Below are 10,689 nucleotides of genomic sequence, written 5' to 3'. Positions count from 1 at the left end.
TGGTCCAGCCCTGCCCTGCCCGGCCCAGCGTGGTCCAGCCCTGCCCTGCCCGGCCCAGCGTGGTCCAGCCCTGCCCTGCTCGGCCCAGCAAGGCCCCAGCCCAGCCTAGCCCAGCACCAGTTTGCCTCCAAAACAGACAGGGTGACAATCACCATCAAGTGGGAGGAAGTGGCATCCCAGAAACACATTTGGGTCCTGCCTTTGTGAAAGAAAGCGATACTGCTGCAGGCAGGTGGTACTATTTTGGGGAAGATTTTTATGTGCAATTTAGAATGCACATTCCCCGCAGAGCTCAGGCAGAAATAATCAGTTTAATGTGCGTCTGCACCGTCTTGGGGCCCGGACTAGGTGAGGGCAGATTTACACACTAAAATCAAAACAAGTAGCAGGAGCTGTCTTCTGCCAGATGCCATGACAGCCAGTGCCCACGCTGTGGAGGGCAGCCAGCTCGGCTCCCCACTGCCCTTATTCCTTGGTAGATGGTGCTTGAGTCAGAAAGCAAATTAGCTTCCAAGGTGCTTGAGTGCATCCACTAAATACAGATCTTTACTAGCGGGGGCCGCCATGTAAACAAAGGCCACGTACACGGGAAGACATCTGGGGATGAGGGAGAGTCCACTCAGTGCCAGGCGGTTTCCCCTAAAATGAAGTGCAAGGAAGTTTATAGGAATTCTCGAGTGTGTGTATTGGTTCAAGAAAGGGGCCCTGGTGGCGCAGATGTTACATGCTCGGCGGCTAACTGCAAGGTCGGCGGTTCGAACCCACCAGCGGCTCTGAGGGAGAAGGACATGGCCGTCTGCTTTCGTAAAGATGACAGCCTTGGAAACCCTGTGGGGCAGTTCTGCTCTGTCCTGTAGGGTTTGGTTTAGTATGGTTTCCTAGGAGCCCTGGTGGCACAACGGTTGAGCACTCAGCTGCGAACCGAAAGGTTGGCGGTTCAAACCTACCCAGTGGCTCTATGGGAGAAGGATGTGGCCTTTACACAGACTTGGAAACCCTGTGGGGCAGTTCTACTCTGTCCTGTAGGGTCGCTAGGAGTCGGAATCTACCCGAGAGCACACAACAACCACAGTGTGGTTTCGGGAGTCCCCAGGAGATACAAATGGTTAAGTGTAACTGAAATGTTGAAGGTTCAAACGCACCCAGAGGCACCTCAGAAGAAAGGTCTGGCAGTCTGCTTCCAAAAATCAATAGCCATTGAAAACCCTATGGGGCCCAGTTCTACTCTGCACATACGGGGTCACCATGAGTCAGAGTTGACTTGACAGCAACTGCTTTTTTTTTTTTTTTTTTGGTACAGTTTAAGGGCCAGTGGTTGTTCCGTGGTAGACTCTTGCCTTCCCTGTGGGAGAGCCAGCCTCAATTCCCAGCCAATTCACCTCCTGCGCAACCACCACCCGTCTGTCAGTGGGGGCTTGTGTGTCGCTCTGACGCTAAGCAGGTTTCGACAGAGCTTCCAGACTAAGACGTACTAGGAAGAAAGGCCTGGAGATCTGCTTCTGAAAACTGGCCAGTGAACATGTGCATGGGGTCCCCATGGGTCGAGGGCCAGCTCGCCGGCAGCTTATAACAACAGTATGGCTCAGGAACAACAGCCAAACAGCATTTGAGATACACAGCATACTTTTCAGAAGGCCCAACTTTCAAATAAAGGAATTGCAGTGGGGATTATGTTCAAGTGAAATCTCCACTGGACTTGTCCGTGGGTGAATACATCAGGACGCTCTAGCTCCCCACCTCAAGCCAGGGTGCAGTCCCACACACAGGGTAATATTCAAAGTATGTGTGTGTCACCCTTTGGCCCCGGCAGGACTGAGTCAGGGCGACTGCACAAGCAGCTGATGGAGTCGGCCGCACCCCAAGGAGAGAAAAACGTAGGGATTAAAGGGCAACGTTTTCCCTCTGAAACGGCGTCATGGCGGCACGGGGTTTGGCTTTTCTGTTTTTGCGTTTCGAAAAGAAACAATGTTCTTCCTGCTGAGATTAATTTATTCTGGACGTTTGAAAGGAGGACCCTACGTCGCGAGAGCGAAGGCCTCCCTTTTAGCACATATGTTCCCGTTTATCAAGGGGGCAGGACACGCCAAGAATGGAAACATACCAGCGGTGAAAAGATTCAAGGCCATCAATTATTTCTCCATTTGTCTCAGAAGGAAAGAAAGAAAGGAAGGGAAAGAGGGAAGGAAAATCATTTCATTATGTGGTGATCCCGTGCAACCTGGGGCGATACGCGAGCAGCAACTTCATTTTTCCAAGACGCTAACCCTGGGGTGCCCTGGGCCTCCCAGCGTGCCAGCCGGGGCTGTGGAATTTGGCAACAGCGGGAGCTCGAGAGCAGAAGTGGCAGAGATGTCTACACGTGCCATCTCTCAGGTGACCTCCGTAGCTAGGATCCCCCTCACCCCACCTGGATGAACGGGCTCCAGGGGAAAGAGGAAAAAGAAAAATATTAAATGGACCATTTGCTACACATGAGGCATTTTACATGCATTTTCCCCCACAATGTAGTCTGCAAAGTCGGTGTTAGGGATTGACTGTGGCCCCCAAAAGTATGTATTATAAATTCTAACTCCTGTAGTCGTTACTGGAGCCCTGGTGGCATAACAGCTAAGCGCTCGGCTGCCAATCCAAAGGTCAGGTCCAAACTCGCCAGCGTCTCCGAGGAAGAAAGATGTGGCAGTTCGACTCTGTCCTACAGGGTCGCTATGAGTCGGAATCGACACAATGGCAATGTGTTTGGTTTTGGTTATAGTGGTTAGAATCTCATTGGGAATGGGTTTTCTTTATTATGTTTTTGAAGCCGTATTAATGTACGATGTGTCTGAAGTCAATCTCTTTTGAGATCTAACAGAGCAGATTGAGCACGCAAGCACAAACGGAGGGGAAGATACAAACCACATGAAAATCACCAAGGAACCGAGGGACAGAAGTTGAAAAGAGACAAAGATCTTCCCCCAGAGCTGACAGAGACAGAAAGCCTTCCCGCAGAGCTGGCGCCCTGAATTCAGCCCTCTATCTTCCTGAGCTGTGAGAAAATAGATTTCTGTTTGTTAAAGCCTCCCCTTGTGGTATTTCTGTTATAGCAGCAGTAGACAACCAAGACAGCAGGTAAGATTGTCCCCATTTCAGAGAGAAGCAAACAGCTTCACATCTTATGGACCTTGTTCAAAGGCACAGCTAGTAAATGGTGGGGTTGAGATCAAGCCGAGCCCATGTGACATCAAAGCCAAGCCCTTTTCCAATACCCCACACTGCCTTCCCAACAGGTGTCCCTGACACGCGAGCTGGAAATCTGAAGGCCCGTTAGCAACACAGGATAAAGGCCTCAAGCTCTCCATCCACAACTTACACCAGAAACACCAAACCCATTGCCGTCGAGTCGATTCCAACTCATGGCGACCCTATAGGACAGAGCAGAACTGCCCCATAGGGTTTCCAAGGCTGTAAATCTTTATGGAAGCAGACGGCCACATCTTTCTCCTTCAGAGCAGCTGGTGGGTTCAAACTAGCAGCCGGGCGCTCAACCACTGCGCCACAAGGGCTCCTTCCTTCACAGCTTGTTGTTTGGTGTTGTTAGGTGCCGTTGAGTCGTTTCTGACTCGTAGCGAGTCCATGGACAACAGAACAAAACACCGCCCGGCCCTGCGCCGTCCTCACAGTCACTGTTATGCCTGAGCCCATGGTTGCAGCCACTGTGTCCGTCCATCTCGTTGAGGGTCTTCCTCTTTTTCGCTGACCGTCTACTTTACCAAGCTTGATGTCCTTCTCCAGGGACTGGTCCCTCCTGATAAGGTGTCCAAAGTACGTGAGATGAAGTCTCGCCATCCTTGCTTCCAAGGAGCATTCTGGCTTCTTCCAAGACACTCAATAAACAAGGGAAGTTAATAGGTTGGGTGAACCCGCTCAAAGGGCTGGAATGAGAACTCCACATTGGGATGTATCTGGGGAATAGGAACTGTACCTTGCACTGTCCATGGGAGAAGCAGAACCTGGACAGACTTGCTGTTAGTGCCGCCTGGGCACTCCTGACTCACGGCGACACGCTGCACATCACAACCAAGTGCCTCGTCTTGTGCCGTCCCCGTGATCGGCTGTGGGTCGGACCGTTGTGCTACACAGGATTTTCACTGGCTGATTTTCAGAAATAGATCGCCAGGACTTTCTTCCTAGTCTGTCTTGGTCTGGAGGCTCCACTGAAACCTGTTCAGCGTCACAGAAACACCCCAGCCTCCACTGACAGACGGGTGGAGGCTGCACACGAGGTGCACCAGCCAGGAACTGAACTTGGGTCTCCTTGTGGACGGCGAGAATTCCACCTCGCAACCTATAGGCTCCAGTTCACTCTGTATCAACAGGAAGGCTAGTTATTCACTGCCCAGCGGTGGTTAGTTCAGCGAGGAGCCATCAGCTGGTTGGTGCGACTCTATCCTAACAGGTGACGCTTGCTAACGATCAGTAGCTTTGCCAACTTTTTTCTTTCTTTTTTTTTTTAATTGTGCTTTAGGTGAAGGTTTACAGAGCACATAAGTTTCTCATTAAACAATTAATACACATATTGTTTTGTGACATTGGTTGCAAACCCCGCAACATGTCAGCATTCTCCCCTTCTCAACCTTGGGTTCCCCATTTCCATTCTCCAGCCTTCCTGGCCCCTCCTGCCTTCTCGCCCTTGCCCCTGGGCTGGTGTGCCCGTTTAGTCTCAGACACGTGGATGAGCTACAGATATTATCGTTCGTTGTGACACACATTTTGAACGACTGTGGTGTGAGAAGTTTTGGGCCTTGAAGCTTCAACTTTCTATCCTCTTATGGGTACGACCCCCTTATCCAGGGAACTCAGCCCTATCGTTGTTACTGAGCGCCGGTCAAGTTGACTCTGAGTCACAGTGACCCCATGTGACAGGGTAGAACTGCCCCCAAAGGGTTTCCTAGGCTGTCATCTTTAGGGGAGCCGATGACCAGGTCTTTCTTCCAAGGAGCCACTGGTAGATCCAAACTGCCAACCAAGCACTTAACTGCAGTGCCACCCGGACTCCTTCACTTAGCCCTAAGCTCTCCAAAGGACACCCCATAATCCTTCAGGTGAGTCACAATTGCTCCTGAGCACTAGGTGGGGGTGCTGCCCCCAAGCTCCCCAAAGCTGTGGAGAGATGTAGCTGAGCAAAGTCCAGCCTCCACAGTGTGTGGTAACTCGAGACTTCTGCTCTCCTTTCACGCTTATAAACGTAGGCCCATTGTTTTATCCTGGTAATAATCAACACTGTCAGGAGAGAGGAAGGCGTGTGGGGAAAGACGAAGGGGAGGGCCGCCTGCAGGCACGCCAGGTAAAATTAAGCAAAGTCGCCCTCCGGAGAGGACAGGAGAGGCCGCAGATAGGGTTCTGCGGGTGCAGGGGAGTGGGCAGGCACACGGAGTGCTGGCTCTGTGATGCAAACCCACCCCCAGCCCCCACCAGGCCAGTTAAGGCCTCTGAAATGTGGTCGTTTTGGCTGCTGTCAGTTGTCATCAAGGTGGCCCCAACCCACGGCGGTCCCAGGCACAACAGAAAGAAACTCTTCCCAGTCCTGCGCCATCCTGTGATCGGTTGTGGATCGGATCCTTGTGGTCCATTGGGTTTTCGTTGGCTGATTTTTGGAAGTCGATCACCAGGCCTTTCTTCCTAGTCCTTCTTAGTCTGGAAGCTCTGCTGAAACCTGCTCAGCATCACAGCAACACACAAGCCTCCACTGACAGACGGGGGGGTGGCTGCACAGGAGGTGCCTTGTCCGGGAATCGAACCTGTGGCTCCCCCGTGGAAGGTGAGCACTCTGCTACTGAACCACCACTGCCGCTGCAGAATTTGGGGCAGGTGGATTTTGAAAAGAGACAAGAAGGGAGGCCTGCGGGGACGCAAGGGAAGGGTAACCAGAGCCGCCGTGGAGCCTCAGGCTCTGCACTCCTTTGACGGAACAGAACGAGCTGGAAGGTCCTGTCCTTGAGCAAAGCTTGTCTTCCTGACCTGCAGGGAGCCCAGTCTGCGGGCTCAGCCAACACAGGGGCCGTGTCGGGCCAAGAAAGCCCCCAGAGTCAGGAGGGTGTCCACGGGCTCCAAGGAGCGGCCCCAAACCCTCCCTGGGAAATCGCAGAAGTGAACTTTTGGAAATAAAGGCAAATGGAGAGTGACGGCCGGGGACCCAGCTTTGGCTGACGTCACAGATGGTGCAGTCAGAGCAGGGGGGCCTGCAGGATCTCACAGAAAAAGGCAAAATAGGCCCCTGCTCTGAGGAGACAGCCTCTCCCCAACAGATGGCGGCATCGCCACCTGGAGCCAATCCCTGCCGGAAGAACATGGGGGGCACGAGGGGACCCCATCAGGGTGGAAGCCTGCTCCTGGGTGCCCTGTGCTTCATGGAGACGGGAGCGCAGGCAAGCCTGGAAGCCAAGTAGAGCAGACCCGAGTCAGGTTCCCAGCCCAAACCCATCTGGGACTAATGGGGAGATCAGGACACAACATACATGATCCACTGCCTGCCGTACAGTTGCTGCTGCTGTTGGCTGCCATCGAGTGGATTCTGACTCACAGCAACCCCATGTGACAGAGGAGAACTGCCCCACAGGGTTTCCCAGACTGTAATCTTTATGGAAACAGATCGCCAGGTCTTTCTCCCACAGAGCCACTGGGTGGGCTTGAACTACTGACCTTTTGGTTAGCATCCGAGTACTTAACCATTGTGCCACCAGGGCTTCTTAGTTACCCAGTGCTGCCATAATTCAAATACCACAGGGGAGTGGCTTTAAAGAGCAACGGTTTGTTTTCTCACAGTTCAGGAGGCTCTCAGGGGAGAACTCTGCTCCACAGGGTTTTTAATAACTGATTTTTCAGGAGTAGATCACCAGGTCTTTCTTCCAAGGCACCTCTGGGCAGACTCGAACTCCAACCTTTCAGGTAGCAACTGAGCACATTAACCGTTTACACCACCCAGGGACCCCTGTTAGAGACAGAAGCAGCCGTATTCATTCCACATTTGTATTCTAGCAAGAAAGCAACCCACATGCATGGTTAACTGCCTCCATGAACAACGGCCTCCTTTGCCATGAGACCAGAAGAACTGGATGGTGCCCAGCTACCATTACTGAACATTTTGATCAAAGATTCCATAGAAGAATCTTGATCAAAAGGGAGAAAATGCAGAACACAATTTCAAATTCTCTTGGAACCCAGACTTCCAGGAGCTGTAGAGGCTGAACTCCCAAAACTACTGCCCTGAGGTAATCTCTAAACCTTAAACCAAAAATAACCCCAGAAGTCCTCTTTAAACCAAACAATAGTCTAGCTTAATTAGTAAAGAATATCTGCCTTGAGCACTGTGCCTTTTTAAAGAACTATCTATATGGGAGCAAATTGACAACGGCAACGCGAAAGATCAAATAGGAAGGTTAGGCAGTGAGTTTATGTTAATGGGGGAGAACAACTCAGAAAAGGAGGCTGAGGATGGCTGCACAACTTGAAGAATGTCATCAGGGTCACTAAAGGGTACATGTAGAAATTGATGAATTGGCCTACATTTTGCTGTGTATATTTTCAACAGCAACAGAACGTAAAGTATATTGTTAAAAAAAAAAAAAAAAAAGATAGCAATCCACCTGTAGCTGATGCTGTGCGGGCAGTTTTCTTCGGCCGCCACAGAGAAGTCACTGTCCTTGTTATTGAAGAGCAGGCTGGCAGTTCTGCGCTGGTTTTTGAGACGAGCAGATGGACGGTTTTCCCCTACGAAGGTTGAGGGAGCTAAATCCACACCGTCCTTAGACATCTCCCTGCCCTTTACGGGGCTGCCCCAGCACCTCTCCTTGCGGTGTGGATGCAAAAGGAAGTCCACCCCCAAACCCGTGGGTGCAGCTCCGCGAGGGCTGGTCACTCTGTCAGGGTGGAGTGGCTGCTGGCCCCTTGGGGCCAGGCAAAGAGGACTTCTGTTTTGACTCTTGGTTTTCTCACATTCTTCCTTTAAACACGGCCTGCCTTCTCTTTCCTGCTTTTGTTCCTGAGCCCCTCTGTTCCTCTTCAATGTAATTTTAAAGTGAAAACACATGGCTACAAAACTGGGCCACTCCATTTAGTCAGCTGCACCTACTTATTCAATTTAAACTGGAAGGCTAGTTTACAAACTTTCAAAAATAAGTCCTGGGCCAGTGCAGAGAACTGTATAAACACAGGTTTAATTTCATTTCTGCTTGTTTTGTTTCTCTCTCTCTCTTGCAAATAACCTTCCTAGTTAAAAGCCAGAACATACGCGCACACATTTTCTTTCTGAAAGTTCCTCCTTGACTTCTAATTCTGGGACAAAATAAACAGGTCTTGAACAGAAACGGAGAGTTTTCAAGCGATAGCTTAGCAAACCGTCAATTAACATTAGTGACATCATTCAACACAGTATCAGTTTAAAGGCCTTCAGGACCGAGTGTTTGATTGTTAGAAAGTTATTAAGTCTGTGAATGAATTCTGCTTTCTGTCTCGGAAGATGCACATATGTCACTTCATCTAACTGGCTAATCCTTGGTCACTTTTGGAAGGGAAGGAAGCTTTGGAAAATGGGGCAAAGAGTATAATTTCTGGGAGTCAGGCTGCTCATATTTTGGTACGAGGAAACCAAAATGAGACAACTAACTCTGAGAAACTCTGAAAGTAAATTCAAATTGCTTTATCCTAAACTACTAATACGGGTGATTTGACACCAGTATCACATCATAACACTTTGATGGCACATTTCTAGAAGAAACTGAATGATCCAGAAGAGTCACATTGAGCTATAATTTGTTTTCTGCTATTCATATGAGCAGGAGCCATGGTGGCGCAATGGTTAAAGTACTCAACTGCTAACCGAAAGGTCGGCCGTTAGGACCCACCAGTGTCTCCATGGGAGAAAGACCTGGCGATCTGCTCCCACAAAGATAGCCTAGGAAACCCTATGGGGCAGTTCTACTCTGTCACACGGGGTTGCTATGCATCAGAATCGACTCGACAGCACCCTACAAGAACAACAATTTGCATGGGGCAGGACTACGTATTTTCATGCCGCACTTCATGTGACCCTCGCAGAAATCCTATGATTATTCTCATTTTCCACCCATTTTACAGAAGAAGAACCAAAGGTTGAGGTACTTGCCTCAGATTACTTCAGCAGGTCAGTGGTAGAAGCAAAACCACGTCTTGTGGAGGCAAACTCAATGCTCTTCCCCTCAACCAGGAGGTGTACATGAATCTGGGTCTTTGTCATATTCTTGAAAGTGAAAAATGAGCCTCCATTAAGCAGTATTCTGTTGGGGCAGGGAGGGGTGGGTTGGCTGTCGGCTCCTTCCCTAGGTTTACTCAGTCTAGGACACCAGACTCTTGTCCCTAATGTCGTTGTTAGCTGCTGTCGAGCCAGCCCCAACTCAAGGCAACCTTGTGTATAACTGAATGACACCTTGCTTGGTCCTGTGCCATCTTTATGATGGTTGGTAGGTTTGAGCCCATTGTTGCAGCTATTTTGTCAATCCGTCTCAGTGAGGGTTTCCCTCATTTTCATTGACTCTCTACTTTACCAACCGTGATACCCTTTTCTAGCAATTGGTCCCTCCTGATAATGTGTCCAAAGTAAATGAGCCGAAGTCTCACCATTCTTGCTTCTAAGAAGCATTCTGGCTGTACTTCTCTCAAAATAGATTCGTTCATTCTTTGGCAGTCCATGATGTATTCAGTATTCTTCACCAACATGACAGTTCAAAAGTCCTGAATAGTGTCATACATTTCACTCCATGCAGAGACTTCTTTGACCAACGCTGGAGACATTCTTAAACTTAGATCCTTATGGAAGAAATGAAAGAGTGGGTGACTGAACTCACACCAGCAATGGAAAAAACATAACCAGATGATCATAATCACATGTTTTAAATACTGCAGATGAAACAGAGTGAAATTATACAGTTAACTTCTATTTCTTGCTTCATTTAAGAACTGGTGGAAACCTTTCACTAGGGGTCTTATTCTGGTCGGACTTGAGTCCTGCTGATCCTCATCCTCTTGTTCAGGTCCCAGCTGCTGTGGTCCCTTTCCAGCCTGTGTTGTAATGGCAGGTTTTTACACCAGGAACTTTCTTGTTGTAAAAGAATTGTTGTTGTTGTTAGGTGCCGTCGAGTTGGTTCCAATTCATACCTACCCTACGTACAACACAATGAAACATCACCCAGTCCTGCGCCATCCTCACAATTATTGTTATGCTTGAGCCCATTGTTGCAGCCACTGTGTCAATTCATCTTGTTGAGGGTCTTCCTCTTTTTCGATGATCCTCTACTTTACCAAGCATGATGTCCCTCTCCAGGGACTGATCCCTCCTGATAACATGTTCAAAGTATGTAAGGCTTAGTCTCGCCATCCTTGCTTCTAAGGAGCATTCTGGTTGTACTTCCTCCAAGAAGGATTTGTTCGTTTTTTGGCTGTCCATGGTATTTTCAATACTCTTCGCCAACACTGCAATTCAAAGGCATCAATTCTTCTTTGGTCTTCCTTATTCATTGTCAGCTTTCACATGCATATGAGGCAATTGAAAGCACCATAGCTTGGGTCAGGTGCACCTTAGTCTTCAAGGTGACATCGTTGCTTTTTAACACTTTAAAGAGGTCGTTTGCAGCAGATTTGCCCAGTGCAAAGCACCTTTTGATTTCTTTTTCTTTTTTT

Source organism: Trichechus manatus, unplaced genomic scaffold (assembly GCF_000243295.1).
Source record: "Trichechus manatus latirostris isolate Lorelei unplaced genomic scaffold, TriManLat1.0 scaffold00153, whole genome shotgun sequence".
Classification (NCBI taxonomy): Eukaryota; Metazoa; Chordata; class Mammalia; order Sirenia; family Trichechidae; genus Trichechus; species Trichechus manatus.
Note: the sequence above shows the minus strand (reverse complement) of the source record.